This window comes from Macrobrachium rosenbergii, chromosome 17 (assembly GCF_040412425.1).
Source record: "Macrobrachium rosenbergii isolate ZJJX-2024 chromosome 17, ASM4041242v1, whole genome shotgun sequence".
Lineage (NCBI taxonomy): Eukaryota > Metazoa > Arthropoda > Malacostraca > Decapoda > Palaemonidae > Macrobrachium > Macrobrachium rosenbergii.
This window is the reverse complement of record NC_089757.1, coordinates 35,533,265-35,560,128: the sequence shown is the minus strand read 5'-3', so window position 1 is coordinate 35,560,128 and position 26,864 is coordinate 35,533,265. Positions and strand designations below refer to the sequence as shown.

Sequence of the window (26,864 nt, the reverse complement as noted above, 5' to 3'; positions counted from 1 at the left end):
TGATCGATACTGCAGCATGAAGAGAAATTTATTGGACAAATATATAGCTAACGACCCGAGAGAGAGCTGAATACCCGTTTAACCTAGAGGTAGTTTCACGATTTCTGCCGTTCTGGGTCTCCACTCTCCAAGGCTCAGCTAGGTTTCCGCCAGGTGACGCGCAGAGGCAAGAAAGCCAGAAACCAAAGTACCAAACCGGTTTTCGAAGCAGTTCATGGAACGGCTGTGGGAAGAAGTGTACCGATGGGTCTTCTGCAAAATTTTAGTGCCACATACGCATTGAAACGTTTGTAAACGAGTGAAGGGGAGACAAGTGATTACTGAGGGAAGTCTGTGATAATGTTATGGTAAAGTGGCAGTGATTCTTGATTGGTTATTAAGATTCATAGACCCAGATAGGCAGAGTGGATAGGAACCGGCGTCTGTGTATGGTGCTGTATGCATTATTCTTGACATAAGATCCCTTAAATCAGTTAAAATATTTTGCAGCAAGGAGAAGTGGTGATGAACTGGGTCGATGCAGGCACTGAAAGCCTTGAGTCGTGAAGTGAATCATATTTTGAATCATATTTCGGTGATTGTCACCAGTGCTTTTCAAAAGTACTTGCAATCGTGTTCATTCAGTTCCTTATACGCCATTCGCCCATGGGTTGACCGCTTCCAGTCACGAGGCGATGTCATGATTTTTTGTGAGCCGAGTTGTGTTTTCTTGTTGATATCTTGCAGATCGTTTGGTTGCACAGCTGTTGTGGCTTTTGACACAGAACGGAATTTTTGTAGTTATTTGACCTGTTGTGAACGCTCGTGGGTCGTAACATATGCAGAAAGGGGCGTGTTTTTCCAAAATCATTCTGATTTAGTGAGAGAGGGTGTGTCAAAGGCACCCTTGCCATACGACATACTGTATCAACCTTTGTTTTAAATAGCGAACTTCTATTAACGGGGCTAATGATAATTTACACCCATGATTCCATTCTTGTGACCCTGAAAGCACGGACCTCGAGTGGCACATCCGAATTGAATTAACATTCCTAACCATGTTAGTCTACGCATACCCGAATGAATTTACCCGATGCGTAGATTAGAAGCTTCGTACATCTTGAATAATTAATGCCTCGCAAAATGCCTTCACAGGGTACTTAATTCATTATAATATACCTGCAGCATAGGCTTATATTAATATGGATCTGCATAGTCCATTGTCCCACTGCATGTCTTGATAGAATTTCGGCAATGACCAGATAATTTCCAAACTTGTTAGCCTGATGAAGGTTAATATTTCCGTTGGTAAGTAGATTTAATGACATTAATGATCACTTGGTGAATATGGTTTTTAATGTAAGTGCACGTAAATGACACGTGATTCTTAGCAGATGGGCATACTGGGTGACTAGGAACGGTCATTTGTGAATGAGACCTCTTAACACTTTATTGCTAATGATAACCTTTATCGTTTTAATGTAATCTGTTGCACACGAGTTTCACAGTTCCTAAACACTTTAAATTTTAGTACGTAATTGACTGTAATAGTAACACATCCAACGAAAACTTATTTCATGCAACTTTTTTCCTACCAGTTACCTAACCCTGCAGTAAGATAAGTGACCTCGTTCTGCAAAAGACTAATTAATCTCCAGTCATTACGGATTGACTATTTTTTCCTTAACTAGTATACCTTGTAACATGGCAGACACTTGCTATGTCAAAAAAAGGGCACCGGAAACTTTTTTTTTTTTTTTTTTTTTTAATAAAATTCCTGAAAGTAAACTTCAGTTGAACTAAAGTTTTCAAAACCAAGAACAGCTGCCTGAATTTACTAACACTGAGAGCGCTGAATAACCTCATAGGTCCCCACGATTGGACTTTGGCCTAAAGTCTATATTCTGTGCTGTTCTCTTCTGTTTACTGACACTGAGGAAAGACAAAAATACTTTGGACTGTAGTAACTGAGAAAGGGAACGCTGACTTTTAGTTTATTTTGATTTATTTTCGAGCCAAGTACGGCCATATTTCATCTCCTTCATTAATATAAGGAAAAGATAAACATTGCCTCGCACAGACAACGTGTCGTAAGGTGACGGAGTAAAACCTTCATGCGGAATTAATGATGATAAAAGACTAAAGTAATATCTCAAATACTATGGCACTAGTCCTTACAGTACAACAAATGAGGCAAATATAGGAAAGTTACGAAGCATTGCTCGAGTAGCGGTTGTCAAGTTTGATTGTTGCAAATGTCATGAATAATGCATTAGGTGTGTATTTTGCGCAATGGCAGACTTTTATGCGCTACGTGAAGAGTATAAAGTGCAATGGTTGAGCCAGTTTATACTGAATGCAGCAGTTTCTAATTTTGTAATGAGCTGGAAGTATGGGTTCATAATCTCAGTATACATGGTACTAGATTATCAAGCTACGACCATTGAGAAAGTTTTCATTAATAAAATCAGTGATGACATGGAACTTGGGGGAAAAAAAACAGGGAATGCATGGCTTAAGGTCAGGTGCTTTCTGTAGACCTATAGTAGTGCAAAGTGAAACAAAAGGCCTTAGGCTAATGAGAAAAACTTTCCCAAATAAAAATTTCCCATTCATATACTGTAAAAACTAGTGTGCAATGTAGATTAATACATAACAGAAATTTAAAGGACTCAGTTCGTGCGGGCAATAAAAATGTGCAGAATTGTTTGAACATTTGTTGCTCACACATTGTAGGCCTATGTTCAACCTGGAAACCAGTTTTCTGCTCGATAAAATAGAGAACTATGAGCAGCAATATTTCGTACCTCCCGCAGGAGCGACAAAAATACTGTAGACCGTTTCTCTGGTGGGGTATTTGTCAGTAATGGTGAACTAGCATTGTTTGCAAATAGTCCTGGTTTGTATCTCCGTGTTACCCTGTTAAATCATCATGAATCTTGGTGCTGTGCTGATAGTCATAAAAAGTCAACAGTTTTTTTTATACTGTCGGTGCAGACCTAACTGGCTCCATTTAGTTGTATATAATGAGCTCTGTAGTTTCATGAATGTGCGAAATTGGAAGCACTAGTTCGGTGAATTCGAAAAACTAGTTCCAAAAATTGTTTGAGCCTTTGCCAAACGGTGGGCAATAAGGCTTTGATCACAAAAAAAAGGTAATCAAAACCTTTTATTGTTGCGGTGGTGGGAAATTAGGAGGCTCCGTAAAATAACAGAATTGAAAATTAGTTTTGGGAATATAAATTGTGGCTCATAGTTGGTTACTTACTGGTAACTGAAACGGAGAGACCAGCGTTATCCTTTTTATTTTTGTTTAATTACAGTATTGTATTGTTGTATTGAGTATTATATGTATATATATTTGTATTCCACTCTCCTTCATCTTCCCATCTCATAGTTCTCATCCAAGTAGATCTGGGTATTCCAACTCTTCTGATGTTCCTTCATTATCTCATCAATACACTGTGGGATGCGTGTAGCTTCTCATATGGTGTTATTTATTACTACCCTGCCATATGACTCCTATTATTTTATAAGACTTTATTCCCGAACTGATAAGATATTTAGATATACTGTAGTTTTATTGTTATACCATGAATCATATCTGCATAGAAATCCAGATGGTATTGGGCTATAATATAATCTTAAGTTTCATGCATAATTTCAGTCTATTTGATTTGGACGTCTTATTCAGCCTCCTCATTGTTTGACTTGCCTTTTTAAATTTTGCGCAGACTCAAGAGAACCTGTATTGGATTTAATTTTTTATCTGATAGCCTCTGTTCAGTCTTAACTCATTTTAGTGTTACTTCATGCCTTGTGCATTCTCTGATATCTTTATTTCAGTTTTCTAAGATTTAAGTTGAATCCCATCTCCTTGGATTAGTACATGATACATCTGTTGAGCAAGCTTTGAAAATCGCTTGGTGTTTGCTGATTAAAACACTGTAATCTGCATATTTTATCCAGTTTCTATTGTTACTTCAATGTAAACCACCTCTTCCATCTCCAACTACCATATTTCATCGCAAAACCCATGGGGAGGGCAAACAGTAAAGGTGACAACATTCCCCTGTATCACCTCACTGTTTACTGAGAATTCATCTTACAAGATACTAATTTTATCCTCAAGCTGGTCACCCTTAAGATTGTAAGTGTTATCTGTTGCAGCTAGGATACTGTAATATATATATATATATATATATATATATATATATATATATATATATATATATATATATATATATATATATATATATATATATATATATATATATATTAAAAAATGTAGTGTTATCTATTGCTAATAGGATGTACTGTGTATACGCACATCCTAATTATTTACAGGAAGTCATATACAGGACTGTGTACTAGCTAAGAATCACTTCATTGCTAAATAGTTAGGTAATAAATTCGTGCGTCCTTTAAATTGAATGCATTAAATTCAGCAGGATGCTTATTGGATATTTAGGACTACCCAGACCAACTTGCCTCGTCAGGTATTAATATTAACTTGTTTTATTTATCTACAGATTTTGTGGGTTTGCAGTGGCTTAATTCTACAAGATGTGTGCATCAGTGTGATGATAGCCTCTAGTTAATAAGGCACACACAGGGAGGATCAAGGATCAAGGTAGCATCATACTGCAGTGCAGTCAAGTAAGGTAGTGAGGTTAGTATGCTAGTAAAGTAATGAGTAATAGTGGCCTTTCCACCTTGGGTAGTAATTTTAGGTTTATTTATGGATTTCATAATCCTGTGTCTAAAGATTTCGTTTTTTATCAGCGATTTTTGCTGGTGAATTGAACTTGTGTACTGTAATACTTTGTTGTGTGCTATGGCAATGGTAGAAACCAGATTTACTGTTTGTGCAGGTTGTGGTGCTCAGGAGAGTATTGGATACTCTGTGCTATGATTTCTTTGTTTAATATCGGCATTGTTTCGAGTATATATTAGAGTGTATGTATAACTTACCTTCATTTAGATCTGTGGAAAATCTTCGGAGACTGATATATTTAGTAGTTTCTTTGCCCTGAAGAAGTTTGTTGCTTCAGCCTGTATAATTTGCAGCAGTAGGGGTTTGTTCAAGTCCTACAGCATGTTGGATGATGTCATAGATTCTGAAAGGTTACGTATGTGTTGGGTTGGTGTGTTTTATGCTAGCATTGTCGTTTTGAACTTTTTGCTGTCAAGAGTGGTTGCTGTTTGGATGGCTTAAAGACATTGTTTTGCAGTATGATGTGTTTACATGTTACAGGTTTTTTCACTATATTCTTAGCTTTTTATATATGGTATTTATTTGTTTAAGCTTAGGATGTTGAGATTTGGTTTAGGGGGTCTTCTGTAGCGTAGCTGGCCTGTTTAAGCTGGGATACAAAAATTAGAACGGGATGTGAGCCTGTGTCACTATGATGAGCCAGAATTAGGTCCAGTGTTACAGGTGTCAATAAAGTGTGTAGAATTATGGCTTGGGAACTCGACAGTTGTGGAATTTAATTATTTTGTACAGATATATTCCTTTAAAATTAGGTTATAATGTATGCATCATTTAATACTGTACTACCACGCAAAACTGTTGATAAGAGTGGATCCGTAGGTAGACTCTGATTCAGCTGATAATCTGGACTGAACTTGGCTTTGGTCTTGGACAATGTAGACCTGGTCTCTATCTCTGACAGCCTGTAGTGTCTGTTGTAGTTCATGAAAAGATGGCCTATTCCAAGCCTGGCCTTTTAGGTCTTTCCAGGGCCAGAATTACCATAAGGAATTGTGGCTGCCAAAGATATAATCTCTGCTGTTGTATCAGACTTGATACCGCAATAAGATATTGTCCAATAAAGTTAAAGAGCAACATCAAATCCATTATAGGTGAGCTGATTTTTGCAGGGCAACTGTAGGACCCAGAAGGGATAAATGGATTTAAGAAACTTGTTGCTGCCAAGACATAACACTCATTTCAGTCTCAGAGACGCTTTGTGTTTTAATGATACATAAATTGAGCATACATGTACTTCAGCCTTGAATACATTTTTGAGTTATCAACATAATATTGCAGGTAGTTAGGATATTGCTACTACCATTACTTCAAATATATATTTTACATTATTTGGCAAGCTGTTTTAGGCTCTTATTACTTTAGTGTGCGTATAAATGTTCTGTTTGACTTTTGTAGCTATTACGTCATTTCATTGCTATGTTGATGGTTTCTACCATGAATGTCTAAATCACGAATGTCTTAAATTTTTGGATTATGTATTTCTGCGGGATTCTTCAAATTTAGTCCTTGGCTACTGTGTCCTCTAATTTTTATACAGCAACTGTGTCACTCATTACTCCTTTGTTAGATACTATGTCACTCATTACTCCTTTGTTAGATACCATGTCACTCATTACTCCTTTGGTAGATACTATGTCACTCATTACTCCTTTGGTAGATACTATGTCACTCATTACTCCTTTGGTAGATACTATGTCACTCATTACTCCTTTGTTAGATACTATGTCACTCATTACTCCTTTGTTAGATACTATGTCACTCATTACTCCTTTGTTAGATACTATGTCACTCATTACTCCTTTGTTGTCCTCTGTTTTAAGTGGTAAGATCTGTGTGAACAGCCCAGTCTACTTTAAGAGAGCATATATCTTGTTGTCACAAATGATTGTATTGATGCCAACCTTTCATTCATGCCTGAACGGGTGGATGGTTGGCTTTGCTTTTATGCAAACCTCTGTACTTCATGCAAGTGCACTGGGGACTGGGTGCACTTCTCGAGCACCTGCTCCTTTCCAGTGTGTTGCAAGTATCCCTTTTCTGGACTGCACCTTCCTTTACTCTATTAGCGAGCTTACTTGAAGATCACAGAAAATAAATATGGTGGTAATAACTTCATAAATTTCTTATAATCATCATGAATCATTTCAATATTTGTGAATGTTTGTGTAAGGTTATAATAACTATGTTTCTTTTAATCATCATGAATCATTTAACTATTTGGGAATGTTTTGTGTAAGGTTTTATGGTGTTAATTCCATTGTATACTAATATATCATGTATAATACGTATACAGTACTTCATAATGGTTTTCTTAGTTTATGATATTAAAAGTTCTCTGTCTCGTATGGGGTGGGCTTTCGGCTTACACCTGTTCTGTGTTGATATTCAGAACATGAAACCTTACTTTATGAAGATTTATTTTGCTGTAAACGATGACAGTTTGATGTCTCCGGATCAACTGAATTTATTCAGTAGTTACTAATTGTTTATACAGAGATTAAGAAGTAAGGTAGTAGTGAATATAACCTTACATTATCCTCGATCTGTAACGAGAATGGTTAAATAGAGCTGATCACTGCAGTCAAGTTCTCCCTGTAAGTCAGGTAGTCTGTTGGTCCTTGAAGTTGCATCTTCAGTACAGTAGTGTATTGTGATGAAAGCCACTATGTACCAGGATACGAGTTTTATTGCATGGGGGTTAATGCAAGCAAGGTTAGCTTTGTACTATCAATTAACAAGCAGCCAAGCCATAAATCTGTGCCCTCTTGAGCTTCATGATTCATGATTCAGGTCTGTGAACAGAATGAGCAATTTGTTACTTACCTGAACCCTCTGACCTTATGCTTATGGTGTATGCAAAAAAATTTTATATACAACTTTTTTATAGCCCATCAGTGGCTCAACCGTTGAACTTAACATAGGTGATTATACTGGATTTTGAAATAAAAATTGATATTCAAACGAAATGAGAGGTATTTCTTGCTAAACTTTTTACTTCGGGTAAAAGTAATACTTCAGGTTTTCTCATAAGTAATCTATCAATTTTAGGATTAGTTTTTTTTAAGTTAACAGTTCCAAAAATTCTTGTAGCCTGTTTTTCAAGAGTGAAGTGATTAAAAAGATTTGAAGCAAATCCCAAACAGGTACACAGCTAAGATTAAAAACTGGGATTTTACAGAAGTTGGAATGAGGAATATTGATCTTAAAAACCAGTTAGCAAATAGTCTTGTATCCGCTTAAACTGAGTCACATCCCATCATCCGTAAATGTTTGTCAAAATGCAAAATGTTATTGTTCCATGTTTCCCAATAGCTTTTGAACTGCATTTGCTATGAAGCAAGCAATTGTCAATTTTTGCAAGCTTGAGGCTTTGTAACTGCATTTGCTTTAAGCAAGCAATTGTCAACTTTGTGCATGCTTGAAGGCAAGATAACACTCATTAGTGACCTTGATAGCTTTTCCTTTTTTGTTTGACCCATTTTCTAATATAAACATCAACATGTTTGTTTATATTCAGGTTGGGCTACTCGAGCGAGCAACAAGGAGTTATGAAGGCCTGTGGTGAAGCAGTTACCTCATCTTACAAGATTTTTAAGCAGTTTGTCAATCATTCTAAAGAATTACTGTTGTGTCGAAGATTCTGAATGCCAAGTTTAATTTTACATACAGCTGCTGCCATCATCATCATCATCACTTTTTTGCCTGGATTGGCAGGGGTAAGTACGTACCTGTTGATTATCTTAAGGGATTGCGTTACCTACAACTTGTGCATATTAATTATCATACCTTCGTGTAAGAGTAAGATTGTGCGTATCCTAAGAATCCACTTCTTTTTTGACAGTTCATTTAGTTAGGATGTTACCGTAGAAGTGTACCTTGTAAAATTAGTCTTTGGCTCTCACTTTACTTGGTAATGATATTGGCAATTTTAGTGAAGAGTACTTATGATCTATGTTCATTATATGTTGGTAAGACTGATGTTAGAAGAAATAATAGGGAGAGAGCTGTTTAGACAAGGAAGACCGGATGTGGTGAAAAGCAGAGTAAAGCTGTATGTAGCATGCACTGACCTAGAAAAAGCTTACGTTAAAAACAATACAGAAGCAATGTGGAAGGTGGTGAGGGTATTAAGATAATTAGTTAATGGAGCCATTGAAAATTCTTGATAGAAACAAAACTTGTTGGAAAATGTAGATGGCGCGATTTTTTTTTTTATGTAGGTCTGAGACAATGGTTTGTTATGTCTACATTCTGTTTAATATACGTCTTCCCTAAAATGGAAAACTGCAGTATCTGCAAAATTACAAAACAGATAAATGGTAGATACTCCCTTGCCTTACTACTGATTTTGCAGATACTGCAAATAGGACCCCCTAAATACTCGTGAAAAGCGTTGAAGAATCATTCTGAAACTTCTTTAACTTGTGTGCTAGTGTTTCACGAGCTCAATAAGTGACATATCTCAATTTCGAAAATTTTGTAATTTCTGCAGTTTTCCATTTTAGGCCAGATATGGACTGAGTGGAAAAAAGTCAAGAGACAAAATTAGATACAGGTCCATAGTTGTGAATGGAGTATGGTATGATTTATGGTTACAAATGGTAGATTTAATTTGGGATAATGAAGAGAAGAGCTAGTTAGAGTTGGAAGTGTCTGCAGTTGAGTTGGAATGTAAGGAAAAGTAAGGTCATGAGGGTAAATGGAACCAAGAAAGTGGACTGTCGAAGTGTGGGAGCATTTGATTTATTATATTTAAGGGGTAATATTCTGTAATTGTGGTTGACAGGACGAGAGAGTAGACGAGTCATGGATTAGGTGAGAAAGGAAGGGAACTGGGTGTTAGCAACTGACTGGATAGAGACTTTGTGTTTATACAAAGTCAAGGTGGGAATGTAAGACGTGATTATTTAGCCAGCTCTCCTTTATGGCAATGAAGTGTATATGTTGACTGTGAGTAAAAAAAAACATTAAGATACATTATTTGCATAGTACACAGAAGGTTGAACAGTGAGGGTAAACAGAGAGATAGTAGAAATGTTAGTTTAGGTGCAAAAATGGTTCCGAGTGTTTTTGGATGGTTTGATCCTGTTGAAAGAATGAAGGATGATAGGGTGGCGAGAAGTGTTAGATAGTAGGAAAGGAAGATCTAGAAGTGGCTGGATAGATAGTGGAAGAGATAGCACAAAAAGGAGGACTTTTAATGTATACAGTATAGGAAACATGCTGATGATTAGAAGCCTTCAGTGTAGGTTTACCAAAAAGCAAATATTTTTACACCCAGCTCTTAGAGAATCAGTGTGGGCTACACTTGAAAATCTACTACATAGTACTCCAATAACAATCTTATCCTCACCCATCGTGTAAATTACTTTCAAAGTATTTTCAAGACATGCATTGGTGTTGAGTGCAATCCTCACCCATCGTGTAAATTACTTTCAAAGGATTTTCAAGACATGCATTGGTGTTGAGTGCAATAAAGTTATTTGTGCTTTAGAAGTTCACCTAATATTCTCTATCATTAATTGTGGGTAGTAAGAACAGTACTTAACCAGTTGATATCAACATATAAAACAGAAAACTGTATTGAAAAAAAAGTTTGTGATGTTAAAGCTTCGTTTTGTATTTTTTTTTTATTTTTGGATGTGTTAGGGTGTAAAAAACAGTGTGTACGATTGATTACAACATGAACGTTACAATTACAGAATGAACACTCATATTTAGATAAACATCACTAACAATTTTTTACTGAGGGTAACGTCACAGAAATAATCTTTTGGCTGTTAATTATATTCCATTTGATTTTTACTTGTTAACAGGACACTCAATTTTATATTTGCTTTTTAACAGGACGAAGCAAAGCAGGAGGTCCCTATCAAGCTGACATTTTATAACTGGTCGAAAATGAAGGAATCTGAAATTTGATTGGTGTCTGTCATCGTGAAATATTACAAGGTATGTGCCATAATTACGAAGATTTACATGTCCAGAATCTGGCAGACTGAACCATCTTGCCTCAAGAACAGGCAAGTTCTCATTAGCTCGATTGGTAAGTCAGCCTTGCAGGGATTGACAAGCGTACATTTTGTCAGAACAAAAATAGGGCATCTGTCACTAGCTAGCTGATCTGCATAAGGAAGGTAAGAGATTATTGTATTATTATAAATCCTGGGTGAAAAAAGGCTCCATTACACAGCACCATTGTTCAAGAAATATCCGCGTAACGTAATCCATCGAGCCAGTCATTGCAACCCGAGTCGTTTTAAATATTTACTCCAAAATACCTGAGGCCATTTTTCCTTGCAGACGTGGGGGGTTAAAGCGATCTCGCCTCGAGATAAGAGAGTCCATTACACGACCCAGTTCAAACAACCAAATTCAAGAGCCTTCAGTCATTTGAAGACGTTTCTTTTATGCAGTACAGTGGGTTAATCATCCAGCACAATAACTCTGGGCAAATGTTTGGCAGGACCCAAAGACGGTTTAATCTGCCTTTGATGAACCGATGCAGATGATTGGAGAGGATGCTAGAGAGAGAGAGAGAGAGAGAGAGGTGAGGGGGAGGAGAGAGAGAGAGAGAGAGAGAGAGAGAGAGAGAGAGAGAGAGAGAGAGAGAGGTGAGGGGGAGATGAAGTGTTGAAGGTGCTAAAAAATAAACTAATTTTGAAGAAAAGCAACTTCCTGAGATGGAGATAAATGGTTATATAGCTTTAAAAGGCTTACCAGGATTAGAGGCTCAAATTCCGATCCTTAAGGGTGGGGGCGGTGTATTAAGAGATCTGAATTTGATTAAATAATGCTAGTGTTACTCCATAAACTTTGATCATTTTAATAAAATTAAGACTGAAAGAAAGACTGAGAATAAAGACAGGGTGGACTGACCGAAAAGATTTTTAAGATAGCATACCAGGAAAGGACAGGGGTGACTTTAGCATACCAGGAAAGAAAAGGAGTGACTTTAGCATACCAGGAAAGGAAAGGAGTGACTGGACTTTGACTCTATAGAAAAGTTACCTCAAGTTTGTTTATTCAAATGTGGGCCATGTGGAACAAAACTCAAATCCTTAATTTAGAAGACAGCACAGCTTTAAAATCATGCAAGACCACATTAAAGCGAAACAAGATTGATGAAGGAAGGTTGTATTGATATATATGCCATAATAGATGCAAGTAACACTGTCAAGAAGACATTTCATATAAAAAAATCCCTGAAATATATTCTTGGAGGAATATGTCCAGTGTATTTTTACATAAATTGCCTTTCATCTGAAGCCCACTAAACAAGACGGTTCAGAATGATATGGTCATGTTTCATGATCAGTTTCGTCTCTGGAAAGCAGAGACTACTCACCGTCAAGTGAAATATTAGCTAAATAGCCTAAAGACGAGCAGCCGTGCTAAACAAAATGACAAATTTTAAGTTTAAATTTTTACTTGTGCAACCTTTATTTATATTTAATTTAAATGTATATATTAAGCGGCCTACACAATGTTATTAAGTGATTGACTAGGATGTTTAATAGTTATTTTTACTGTGACTGACTAGGATGTTTAATAGTTATTTTTACTGTGACTGACTAGGATCTTTAATAGTTATTTTTACTGTGACTGACTAGGATGTTTAATGGCTATTTTTACTGAGACTGACTAGGATGTTTAATAGTTATTTTTACTGTGACTTACGCAAACTTAGTGTTGATTTTTTCTTCTTTTTTTAGGGTGGGCAATAGAACAGTGTCACCCCCGTACCTCGTTGCTCTCATCTCAGTCAGTCTGTATACAATCATCAGGTACCTTCTACATTTGGCATTGTTATTATTAAAAACCATCTCCAACGATTTACTTATTTTACTCTGATTTACTTATTTTACTCTAAATATTTTGCTCTACCTCTGTAGTAGGATATTTCAGTATTCCAAGCCTTGCAACAACTACTGTATTCAAGTTTTGAAGCTATAGAGCGAGACTAAATTATTTGGTTTTGTAATTTTCTTTGGGACCTTACATTAATTAATATTTAATCTTGCTTAATCACAGTGGTTGCTTATTTGGTATTATATGTGCCTCTTTCATGCCATTTCCATCAAACGTCATCATCATTCTTGTTTTCTTTTTTATATTTCCTTTTTACTTTGCTATTGATTCTGTTTCTTGAGTGATCGCATTTTATTTTTTATCACCTCATAATTCTTGGTAGCTTTTATTCAGTATTTCCCCACCATCTTTGTGGTTCCTCTAAATTTCCCCACCATCTTTGTGGGTTGCTCTATGTAATGTATCATTATCTCTGTTAAACAATCTTTAATAATCAAGACTTTAATAATCAGATAGTTTTGTGAAAACACCAAATTTTTATACCCACCGGACATATTATGTCTGTCTCTTATCAGTTCCAACTTTATGAAATTGCAGTATCTTCGAACATCCTTATGGGTAACCTAGCACTGTAGTCATTAATATTCCTTTGCTTTTTTATTATCCCCCTATGTCTCGTTATTTGCAAATGTTGTGGGTCCTGCTTTTGTTATGTCCTATTAAGTGAATCGTACTTGTAAAACCAGGGCTCCTACTCTAGCATCTCCAATACCCTGCTAAAATCACGCAGTATCAAATCCAATTTTCCTCGCCTTTTTGCTTATGCCAAAATTGTGGTCTCCTTTTCTGAATGCCGTTCCCGCTAGAGCTGATATACAGATCACGTTTCAGTCTATAATTCCATTACTTTTTTTTATTAACCGTGTACCATTGTTGCAGATTTCGGTGAATTAAACTAAGCCTCACGCAAGCTGTATTGGGGAACTACCGATAGATGTATTGGTGCAATAACTTTCCACCACGAATCTGCTGATGGCCTGCTTTGTCGTGTCATATTTGAAATATGGTATATATACTTCAAGGCTCATAGTCTATGGGCTCCAGGCTTCTCATCTCTGGTTGATAGCGGTAAGTAAACGGCAAATTTGTCAGGGTTATTCAATCACGGTAAGTGAACGGCAAATTTGTCAGGGTTATTCAGTCTCTAAAAACAAACAATCAATGTATGTAGCGTTATGCCTGCAGTGTGCATTTTAAAAACTGCTGCTTTTAAGGATTTCAAAAAATGTTTCATTAGGGTGTTTTATTTGCTTCATTTTTCCGATGTTAGCATGTAAAGTAATTTGCAGGATACAAACGTTAATATTAATGTACAGCATTGATTAAAATCTGCCATTTCAATTTTTTTATCAACTTCTCCATATTTTCTGCAGGTAATTGGAAGGCTGTTCAAGTGACGGGTGAAGGAAGGCATAAAAAAAAAAATGTTGGATTTAGAAATCCAGAGAGAGAGGCATATTACTGTATTTGACACTTTGTAAATGTAGAAAGGCAATTGGAGATAGGTGAGCCCTCACGCTATTGCTGATGACAGACAAGAAAGAACAAGATCGAAGCTGAGAGACAGATGGCCAGGGCAAAGAGTAAGTTTGGAGGAATCTAGAAATCAAAGTCACGACACAGCTGATTGAAGAAAGACAAATTACTGCCAAAATTGCCTGTGGATGTTTAGATATCAGTAGCAGTAAAGTTTCCTTTGGAAGAAGAAAGGCCAACATGAAGTTGGTTACAAGTAACTGAAGCAGTAGACATTCAGAAGTAGAAGGAAACACTTGTGACAACAATGCACACAGAAAAGAAGAATGTAAACAGAGACAAAATATAGAAGATAAAGGATCCTTGAACATACTTCAGAAATCGTTGGAGGAAGGCAGATTAAAATTACAATCGCCCAGTCGTTTGTTGCCTTCATACCAGAAATCAACAAGAGTGGCAGCAGTCTTCTAGTACCATGCCAGCAAGAGCGGCAGCTATCTTCTTAACAGCATTATTAGTACCACGCCAGAAGGCCAGAACATCAAGACACGTTCTTACAGTATATAGGGTTACATTATAGTGAGGAAGGATTATTATAAAAAAAATCTACAGCAAAACCAGTGGCATTTAAAATTATTTCTCTGATTTCGTAGAGTTCAGTTCTCACTTTTCTACCTCCTCTTTTCATCTTAAGTATGCTGATAACACTCATATGCATTTAGTATGCCTAAAGGTCTCTCTCCTTTTTGTAAACTACTGTAGATATGACCACTATTGAATAATGAACAATTCTGGGTTTCTTGATGGGAATATAGTTTACATTCAGGTTTTTACAATAAAAGCTGAGAGTAAGTTTTCATCCATCATAGAACCCAGACTAGTTATTATTCAGCACAATATGGGCAAATCAAGATTTTGCAGGAAGGAAGAATATACCCTTCAGACATACTGAATGCAAATTAGTAGTGTCAGCAGCAAACACAAACGGAAAAGGCATGTAGAAAAGAGAGAACAGACTCTTTGCATAACAAAGTAATTTTAAAAGTCATTAGTGTCACTGGACTTTGTTTTAATAATCCTTTTCTACTGGTGTGAAAATTTGTTAGATACTGTATTGTCAAATGCTTTCTCCCAATCCACCAGTATATGTATATAAGGTATGTGGTAACCTTTGCGAATGGAACTCTGCTGTTGTCGATCTACTGCTCCTGTTGTTATTTCTGGAATGGAATCGACCAAATGATTGCCAATTTCAATTCTGCTCTTTTCTCTTACTAATTTCTGAAGCCTTCATAAAGTCTGTCTGCACCTTCTCTATTCCTGCTACTCGTCAAACCAACGGCTTTATCTCCTCATGGTGCAATAATCTGCCTTTCAGGTCTGTGGCCACCACATCTGTGTGCAACTTCTCATTTGTATTTTTGAGCATCCTAACACAATCCAGCCATACTAGCATTTTGTAGGGCCACGTCTTAAAAAATTTTTGTTCCTTTTATGTATATCTCTGCTGTGTGGAATAGGTCTCACGTGCTTATATATTTTTACTTATGAATGCAATACTCTTGATTGACCAGTTGGCATTCATTAATTGCATAAACATGTGCATAAGGCCTGTACTGTATACACAACAGGAACATGAGTACTTACAAAAAATACTTTGTCCCCATGTGTCTGTTGTGTGCAATACAGGCCCTTATACGCTAGTATATTTTTGCTGTTTGTAAATGAAAATTGGTAAATTAAGAGTACTGCACTTATAACAAGCAAACTGCAAGCATATAAGTAAGACTCGACTACTCTACTGAAAGACATGCATACAAAAAGCATTGAAATTTTTGAAGAGGTGTAATTACAAAATGCTAGAGTGGCTGGGTTTGTCTTAAGAAGCTCATATTTACAATGCAATGAGAAGCCGCAGGAAGACGTGATGGCCAAAATGAACAGATCTAAAACACTTGAGATGCTCTCTCAGCTTATGAGTTGACAGGCAATTTGGTCAGAAAAGTTGCATGTAGGGAAACTGCAGTTTGAAGAAGTCGTGGAGCATGTTGAAACAACCTAGAAAGAAGAATTAGCTTCAGTGTTAGCTGCAGAAAAGAATAGTTGTGCTAAATCGTTACTTTTGTGATATTTTGACACATTATGGACCTCTAAAGCTTAAGAAATAAATATTTACCAGCATATACATATATTATTTAGAACATTTAACCAGACAAAGACTCAGTTCATACAACACAGTAAAGGATGCTTGTTAGACGGTTGCTATGTCTGCCCCACACAAACCTCTCTAGAACCGAATTTGTTACCAATTGTCTCACAAATTCGGATCTACAGGGTAGATGTAGAGCATTACCTCGGGTGTTAGTAAGGGAAGAGGAGGAGGAAAGGAAGGTAATATGGATGGCTTTGTCATACTAATAATATTTTCTTTCATACTAACTTATGAAAATATTATATAGTTTTAGAATACTTTGGTTTAATAGCCTTGTAATTCCTCTAACATAATAGAATTATTAAATTTTCTAAAGATTAATAATACCAGCATAAAAATCTTTTGCCCGGTAAAATAAGCCTAACTTAACCGAATTGCAAGTTCGCCAAAAGGAACATTATTAAATTATGACTGAGCAGAAATATCCTAAAACTAATATTAAATTATTTGCCAAATCTCAAATATGATAGTTGAAAAGGAACAGGAGACAAAGGAAAGGATGGGGTTATCAGGAAAGGTAATCCTCAGTGTGATATCCTTTGGAGAATTGGTGGTCCTGTAACTTCTGTCTCACGGAAAATCCTTAGGTCCTTTGAACATTAAGGGATGATAAACTGTCGTCACTTTTGCTTCCAAATCTTTCCCGGTTTTGGAGACCCATCTGAAAGTAAGGAAATATTTTAGACACCTGTCCACAACTCTAGTATATCCAGGTAGATTTCTATGCTAGTTTGTATGTAGGTAAATTCATTTTGACTACAGAAATCCACATAGTAATATTCAATACAGATGTATGCAAATTTCGTATAAGCTAATACAGATGCATGCTAATTTCCTGTATATCTGGATTGAGAGGAAGATTGTAAGAATGTGGTTATTAAGGAAAAGAAAATAGGAAAATAGAAGAAAAAATGGCCAAGGGTGCAAGAGGCACTGAAGTGGACAGGCTATAAGTGACAGGCAGTGCTGTAAGAACAGGGTGTAAGAAAGAGGGAATAAAATATATACTGTGTGCAGCTGCAGAAAAAGCGTTTTGTATTGAACAAAAAAAAAAATGTGTGAAGAACAGGTGAGGTATGATGGAAGAGAAAGCGGGTGATAAATGCATTTCAGAATGAGATAAGAGTGGAAAGATGTTTGTATACACAGAGTATCTGAAAATGCTTGTGGGAGTGACTACTGAGGATAGATGAAGTCCAGTTGTGCCAGTTGATTGGATTATATAGTAGTATGAAAGTGAGAGTGGATGAATACTTCCAAGTACGCCTGGAAGAGACAAAGGTTCTATGAGGAATGTGTGAGAGGAATAGTGCTGTTTTGCATAAGGATGCAGGTGATGAGAGAGGCAACTAAATATTACATTTATGTACTGGGAGGAAAGAGTACAGTAAAATTTCAAGTGAGGAATTGATGTTAGAGGTATGGGCTTGGCTGGAAAGGTTGCATACGTGTATGTGAATAGTGTTTATTATGCTATACTAGAGTGAGGAGGTTGTGAGTCAAAAGGAAACTATTTGGAGTACACAGACTTGAATATGGGATATGATGGACCTGATGAACGTGCAATGTAGTGGGTGCTGAGACTGTGAAGTATAGAAGTATATTTGTTGAGAGTGATCTGTTTTTCTAATGAAATTTAAACTGATAAAATATGCAGATAATAGGGATGAAGTCGGTTTGGTTTAAGTCTTGGGACAATGGTGTGCTATCTCTCTTAGCTGTTCAATATTTTTATGGATGGAGTGTTGTGATAATCCAGAGAAGGGCAGGAGATGAAAGCATAAATTTATGGCATAAGAAAAGGAGGTATGAGTGAATGCATGGAGTGGCTGATGTTTTCAGATGATACAGGTTGATGATTGTAAATGGAGAAGAGCAGCTGGAAGAAATATGACTTGGATGCAGGTGAAAGTGAGGGTTGTGAGTGCAAATGGAAACCAGAAGATGGAGTGATGAATGAAATATGAATGGTGGAAGAATGAAGACTTTTTAAGTGCATTTGGGAGCAAATTTAAGGCATGATGGTAGGATAAAAAAAATTAAGAGTTAAGAGAATACAGTATGTAAAACAAATGGTAACACGGTTTATACAACAAATTATTTTGGAAGACAGAGAAATGTTCATGGAAATCAAAGTTGGGGTGTATGAAGTGACTGTAAAACCAGCTCTTCTTTGCTGGGGTAAGGTGAATGATGAAAGAAATTGGAGAAAAATAAATCTTAAAGGTTTTAAGATTAATAAGTCTACAAAATAACTGTGTGGCGTAAATAAAAGATTAAAAAGGTACAAAATACAATAAAATTATCGTAGATCACACGTATCCTCGACAAACCACTTTATACCTAGTTTTATCATCTCATTAATCATACATACAATAATATTAGTACCTATATTCGTGTATGAATGTTTCCAGGTTCACCAGCCTTTTGTCTGTCAGACAGAAATGAGTTTTCACTTCACATGAACCATCTGGGACACCAGATAACACCAAGAACAGCTTAATCATTGTTGCCCAGGTGGTAACTTTGGTTGGGATTGGTAGATCAACACTTGTATTAATGCATTTTTAATTTTTTCCCATTAACCATCGAGAACCATTGCTGGCTTTGTAAGGTCCAGCTAACTTGAGAAATTAACCTTTTGATCACCTTTGCCCTTCTGCGGAGATCCATCCACAACCTTTAGCGTTTAGAGAAATCTTAGATGGCTGATAAACTTCACCTAGGTCGTCCTAGTCAGAGATAGCATTCATAAGCCAAAAGGGTGCCTGCCAGCAGACACTAAAACCATTATTGCACTGCTCCATGTTACTCACTCTTGCCACGAGCACAACCATGATTGCTCCCGCAGTTGAGAGAGTAACTGGTATTATGCAAGAAGAGTGGCCTTAACCGTTCCTCCTCGTACTGTACGTCAGGCTCGCACCATCCCCAAGAGAGTCGGTTTGTGACCCTATCATCTCTAGGCACTAAAATTTACAGTTGTAAGAGCAGGTTACCTTCTACTCCCCTGAGGACCTGTCAGTCTGACTGAGATTGGATGAGTAAGCATGATTCTTCTCCTGACAGACTCTTCCTCCTTGCCATGGTTGCCAGCCAAGAAGCAGTCTACCAGCTCTGCTTCAGGAATGGTTCCATACCTTGTGAAAAAGCTGTGTGCTAACTAACCCATCGCTGTACTTTGGTGACACATCTTTGTCTAAAACTTCTTCTTACCTGAGAAAAGCGACTTGCTTTGCGCAGTTTTTTCACGATCCCGTTTACTATCCCATGCAGTAAAGGAGACTTGGTTCTTGACTCATTATAGTACACAGATGCTATACAGGATCCTACCAGCATATGTGAACACACACAGGCATTCAGCATCCTGGCCTCCCACCAAGATAGAAATTCAAGACTATAATTATGATTAATCAAGTTGTGGACGAAAGGCTTTGTTTCAGAAAACAAAACAAGTTCCTCATACAAACTCAATAAACATACAATGAGAACCCTTCTCCCAGCCCCCAGAATCTTGCTGACTCACTCGTGGTTTACACGAAAAGCAAGGTCAGTGATCAAGGTGTGCCTGGAGATTCTGATGGGGCGTGGGGTCAAGAAACGACCTCACTCTGAGAGAAAATACTTAAGGTATACTTAACTCGGGAATACAGGCATTTATATTATGGTTAACAGGGTAGCATAGAACGACTTGTTTCATGCTGTAAAGCGAGTTTTTGAAAGGGACGCAGGTTTTCTTGTTGGAAGAAGAAGAAACCTATTGCGTATTCAAAGCAGCCAGGAAGTTAAAAATCATTTTTCTTCGTTTAACGTGCTTTTATCCCATTTTTCATATGGGGTAGGCACGATGCCTTCTTTCGAAGGACTTTGATTTGGCGTTGGGGTAGGCCGTAGCCTCGATCGGCTGCCCTGCCTGAAATCATTCTTAGTCCATAATCACAAGGTTTTAGCCTGGAACCAACCAAGAGAATAGTTAATCATTATGACAACTTTAACAGCAAATTGTAATTATTAAGGAGACTGCCACAACTTGGGTGACTTCTAGAGTTAATAAGTTTAAAAAGTGGAGTATTTTCGAAAAATGTTCTAATTATTAACATTATTCCCAGTATTTGTATATTCTTTGGAAACTCTACTATAGACCATGATCTTGTCTTCCAAGTTTCCACAGAATATTACAGCCATATGTCACCTCATAAATCAGAGGACAGAGGAACAAGAACAAAGTAATATTGCCAAATAAATCAATTAACAGATTAGGCAAAACATACACGTGAAACGGAAGTATTTTGGGTGCGCCCTCAGGCAAAGGACTCCAAAACAAAATGTTTTAACGGGATGCTCGGGAGCAAAAGCCCGTGCTGGCATGGGGCCATCTTAATCTGAAGACAGACGGCGGTAGATCATGGTAATGCCCTGTGAACCAATAGTTATATAGTCACCATTTAGCTCAAGGCAATTTAGTGTTACACCTGAAATAATCAAGCATCCGCAAATAACGAAGTAGACATACATGATAATTAGTCTAAACATGATTGAAAGGTGAAGTAACTCTCCAACAATTGTCTAAGTAATGAAAGAAACAAGTTCCTCAATTAGCGTTGTTTATTTCAGATTGGCTACCGCAAACTCTTTCAGCAAAGACGACAATTTTAACGGACTGGGAGAGAGAGAGAGAGAGAGAGAGAGAGAGAGAGAGAGAGAGAGAGAGAGAGAGAGAGAGAGAGAGAGATTCCTACGAAATTTAAGGGTTAAATCTGCCATTATCTTCCACACACGATAGCTTGATCAACAATGATTACTTACTATAGGCCTAAATATTTCCTGGCATTTCCAACCGTAAAAGATAAAATATTTTCCATAAGCTATAAAAACAACTCGGTAACACCGCGTTACAAAAATACGAAATAGAAATGATTAAAGATAGATAAATAAAACCTATTTATAATTCACAACCCTTAATGGTAACCCAAACAAAACCATTATCATAAGCACTATAGACTCACACGAAAAACAAAAGACGCCTCGCAGATATATATATAAAAGGGAACACCAGCATCGCCTCCAATACAAAAACACCATTATAGAAGGAGGTCAGCCTTGACACCAATACCCCTTTCTAGCCCCTATCCGTGGTCTAGACTCTAGATAGATACCCCTACCCCCTACCGACTCCCATCCCATACCAGCACGACGTACTTCCCGCAACCTACCCATTCTGAGTCTTCCCCCCCCCCCTCTCCTCCCTCCTATCCCCACCCCCATGGGCAAGTGCATCCCTCCACCTTCCCCCTGAGAGTCTGGCTGGAGCAATTCTGGCCGAAATTGGTCTAAATGCGCTCAGGACAGGGACGGTCTATAACACCAGCTGGAGCGTGACTCAGCGATTTTCTTCGCTCCTGCAACTTTTGCAAGTTGTGCTTTCGGTCAAGCAAGAGAGAGAGAGAGAGAGAGAGAGAGAGAGAGAGAGAGAGAGAGAGAGAGAGAGAGAGAGAGGAGGATAGATGCGAAGACGAGAGGCAGTATAGGGTTAATGTTACGGGAAGAGAGATATCTGAAAGTCTTGCAAGTTGTTTTCGGTCAAGCAAGCAGGAGGGAAAATTGAGAGAGAGAGAGAGAGAGAGAGAGAGAGAGAGAGAGAGAGAGAGCGAGAATGACCGTTTGATGGATGTTATAGTTAGAGATAATTGAAAGTTGGGTAAGGAGAATATTTTGAGATAGCGACAAAGAGAGAGAGAAAACTGTCAAAGGAAATCAATTGTTTTTTTTTCTTTTAAAGATGATGAAAGTGAAGGAAGAACAGAGGAAAATAAAGGTAATGGAAAAATGTAAGAAAAGAAAGAGGAACCGTGTGAAAAACGGTAAAATAATAGAAGAGAGGAACAGGGAAAATTTAACAATAATTGAAAGTGAGAGCGGAAAACCGACAGAAATCGTAAACAGTGAATCATTTGTAGAAGAGCAGCCAACCAATATAGATCCAAATCACTTCTTCCCTGTATATATATATATATATATATATATATATATATATATATATATATATATATATATATATATATATATATATATATGTATGTATATATATGTATATATATATATATATATATATATATATATATATATATATATATATATATATATATATATCAAAACGAATTTATTATTATTATTATTATTATTATTATTATTATTATTATTATTATTATTATTATTATTATTATTATTATTATTATTATTCAGAAGATGAACCCTATTCATATGGGACAGGCCCACCACAGGGGCCATTGACTTGAAATTCTAGCTTCCAAAGAATATGGTGTGCATTTGAAAGAAGTAACAATAGGTAATAGGAAATACATAAAAAGGAAATCTGTAATTAGGAAAGGAAAAATAAACTGATAAATGAATAGAAAAAAGTGTAACTAAATTATTAAAATACAATTATTTCATAGTGCAACTGCGAGGTTTTCCTCTTATTACGCCTTTAAAACTTTCTACTGTCAATTTCCCTTTCAGCGTTGAATGATTCATTCATTCACTCAGCAATCAGTAACAGCAATGTTATCATTCTTTGTGAGCTGTCCAAGTTAGGTCCCCAGAAATGAGGACACAAGGGCTTTGCAGAGTTAATTAACTGCAATGGAGTTTCCACGGGATCAAGACAGTAATGAATTTCAGGTATTATTATAAGTCTTATGTATTACTAATGCATTCCTTTGCATTACATTCAGCTTTGTTTTTCACTGTGCTTTCTGCAGTCATTTACGTCATCTGCGCAAGCACTTGAATCTGTAAACATTGCTATATACTAAGGTAAGAAAATTCCCACGACAACTAGATTGAAAGTAGCCGCCACTGCTAATTGAAATAAAAACTCAGATAAATGGTAATTTTGATTGGCGGTTCATATAAATAATTTTCGCCATATTCAATAATGACCCTGAATGCCAAGTGAGGGTCAAAGGTCAAATCTGATTACTTGAAATGGAGGCATGTCATAACATTCTATTAAACTAAACATTCAAGACAGTGTTGTGAATAAAAATGTATCTGTTACAGTATTCTAAATACAGCAGTTTAGCAAAATTTTAGGTATATTTCTTAAAACTTTCAAAAATCTTTTTAGATAACGTAACAGTACAGCTGTTTCGGCGCTTAAAAAAAATTGCTAGTGATGGTAATTTTTAAGTTTAATATTATTTGCAATTTTTTTGTTTTATCACTGACCCACCACGAAAGTCAAGAGGTAAATTTAAAGAGTATCAAATTGAATTTTTCCCTTCAAAATCACAAATGACAAAGGATAGGTTATAGTTTTCTTTGGTATACCAAGGTCTGAAGTTTATATTTCTAATAAAAAAAAACACTTTTCCGAAAAATATCTAAATAAAAACATATAAAAATAATTTCTTTCAAACATGAGCACATAATGCACAGCCTTCTTTTAATGAATCATTTTAGAGCAACAGTAATATAATCTCCCACCCATTACACGATCATTTTCAGGTCATATAGGAAGAAAATAAAGTTGATATATTGGAAAAATGGAATCATCATAATCATCACACCATACTGAATGTGATGAAAGCCAATAACGGTGATGACATAAAGTGATGGAAGCTAACAATGATGATTTAGTGATGATAAAGTGACGATGACAAAATAACAATAAAGACAAAGCACTTAATATTTCATAGCTTTTACACCAAGTTAATTAATCCATTTCAGAAAATATACAATTAGCTCTAAAGCAGGAAAACGATTCAGCGAACTATGAAAAGTAGCAAGAATGGACTGCATTCTGTCAACGAATATTTTTTTCACTATTCTTTATCCTTTACTGGTAACCCTCCCCTAACAGGCGTCTACCATACCCCCACCCTCCCATAGTCTGGTACCCCCTCCCCAAGGCTTCAATTCCCTCCCCCCCAACCCTCCCAGACACCACCCTCTCTAGACCGAGTGATTATAATCGCTTTGTTTTCCTATTGATCTAAGCACGTTTAGCCGTACATATGAAAAGACTGAAAGAAGGCTTACTAAGCCTGTCATATATCTTCCCTAAGCGCTCTTCAAGGGACCCCCTTCACTGATTTGCTGTGTTCCATAATTTTAAGGCTCCATTGTTTCACAGAGTGGAGTGTGAACTGTCCTAATTATCGAGCAGAGTTAAGACTTGCTATGTTAATGCTTGTATCGAATTTTCTCTGCAAACCCTAATAACTACCATAAAACAATTCTTGTATTTTAATCATTTACTTACATTTCTATCTATTTATTATTTTTCCTTTTCTAATAACTGACCTCTTCTTTCTGTATTTCCTACTACCTTCTATTACTTCTTTCAAATGAACACTGTTCTTGGAAGCTTGAATTCCAAGTTTATAGTCCCCCAAGCGGACCTGTTCCATATGAATAGGGTTCATCTTCTGAATAATAATAATAATAATAATAATAATAATAATAATAATAATAATAATAATAAATCTTTCGTTATGATCCTGAATAGTCTCATATCACTGCTAGACTAAGCACTAAAACTGTACCAACTTACCTACCATTATCGGAGCGCCCTTTTTCTCTTTTTTGGGGGGGTGGAGGAAGGGGAGGGAACATTCAGAGGTCCAAAAACTGACAGAATTCCGGTTTTCTAAATTACACGTTCAAGACAACAACACCACCTCCACCAGCAGCAGTGGCTAGCCGTCCAGAATACAGACCAGGAGCATATAACCATTTTGACATCTTACCGCTTGAACTGCATCCCTTCCTCCCTCCCTCTGTTGCCAAGCAAGACTAGACCGAAACTGATCTCTACCTCAATAGCTTAAAAACCTCATTTGTCACTCCTTGAGTTCATTACTAATGATATAAATCGCCGCAGTTCCCACACTAATTATCGACATTAATCACCAGCATCCTGATAAACACTTGCTCTCGCATTACCAGTAAATGAGAGCGCAATTAGACCGAAGGGAGGAGGCGGCGTGTTTACAAATCTCTAGCGAATACTATATTTAAATACGGGAAATGCCACACACACAGTAACAGCATAGAACTATATATAAACTCTTTGTTTCTTTTATTTCCAACAGGTTTGTTGACAGAGAGAGAGAGAGAGAGAGAGAGAGAGAGAGAGAGAGAGAGAGAGAGAGAGAGAGAGAGAGAGAGAGACTATTTAAATATGGGATATGCCACAAACACACACAATAATAGCTTAGACCTATATTTAATCTCTTGGTTCTTTTATCCCCAACAATTACAGATTCATCGACTACAAAGCGCTATTGAGAGAGAGAGAGAGAGAGAGAGAGAGAGAGAGAGAGAGAGAGAGAGAGAGAGAGAGAGAGAGAGAGAGGGCTAAGGAAGGGGGAAATAAAGCTGTCTATATCGAGTGAATCTTACGTCTGGCATCCCATATTGACTCAACGGCAACCCGGCACCACCATACTACTTGGGGGGGATTGTGGATGGGTTTCCTTCCGTGGTTGGGGTGGGAGTGAGTGGAGTGTTGGTGGTGGTATAGGGTGGAGTTTGTGGAGTGTTGGGGGAGGTGGGGGAGAACGGCAGGGGTGATGAAACTCGCTACAATAATAGTCATCCCTCATCGATCACTCCTCCCCCTAAGAGGACACCCAACCCAAAACCCACCCAACCCCCGTCACCCATTCCAGCCCTGAGGGACGAGACTAAAACGCTGGCCATTTTCACCAAACAATTTTAACGTTTGCCGTCGTCCATCGCGCCATTTACCGTCGAAATAATATTTTACATTATCTAAAAGTAAGGCTTATTAGAAAAATAATCACGATACTCGTGTTTAATGGTGGTGGGGAGAAGAAATACCTTGAACGTAATGGCGATATCAGTTCCCGTTCCCATTTCACTCTTCACCTCCCCTAAGATCTCTCTCTCTCTCTCTCTCTCTCTCTCTCTCTCTCTCTCTCTCTCTCTCTCTCTCTCTCACGTAATGGCGCACGATATCGATCTTTCCCTTTTATAAAGTACAGCCATTACGTTGGCGTTATTAACCTCGATACCGATATTATGTAGTATGTCGCTAAAGGAATACACAGTGATGGCCTTAAATTAAGCAGGTATCATATTCGTTTGCTTGACATGATTTGTGCTGGCTGACAGGAATGGAATAATTATATATATATATATATAGATATATATATATATATATATATATATATATATATATATATATATATATATATAAAATTATTCCATTCCTGTCAGCCAGCACAAATATATATATTTAAAATATATATTATACATATATATATATATATATATATATATATATATATATATATATATATATATATATATATATATATATATATATATATATATATATATATATATATATATATATATATATATATATATATATATATATATATATATATAGTTTACATTATAACTACCAATAATTATCGTACGATTTATAATGAAGAAAAAACTTGTCAAGCTGTCATACTAAGATAGATGCGACTTGGATAATGCATTATATCCAAAACCCTTTTTGTTTCCTTT

At 36.7% G+C, this 26,864-nt stretch overlaps 2 long non-coding RNA genes across 4 annotated transcripts in view; one reads left to right on the top strand and one right to left on the bottom strand.

Annotated features, from left to right (window-relative positions):
- The first annotated feature begins 207 nt into the window (after positions 1-207).
- LOC136847853 (uncharacterized) lies at positions 208-16,285 on the top strand. Its single transcript, XR_010855868.1, has 7 exons — positions 208-347; positions 4,512-4,651; positions 8,274-8,472; positions 10,604-10,708; positions 12,472-12,543; positions 13,508-13,696; positions 14,002-16,285. It is a non-coding gene; the product is annotated as an uncharacterized lncRNA (long non-coding RNA).
- The window catches only part of LOC136847854 (uncharacterized), a 200,426-nt gene continuing 187,418 nt past the window's right edge, over positions 13,857-26,864 (bottom strand). For 2 of the 3 annotated variants that reach the window (XR_010855869.1, XR_010855871.1), the window contains one exon: positions 13,857-16,977. This is a non-coding gene — a long non-coding RNA (uncharacterized lncRNA). The remainder of the gene's footprint in view (positions 16,978-26,864) is intronic. The other variant, XR_010855870.1, reaches the window with a different exon arrangement.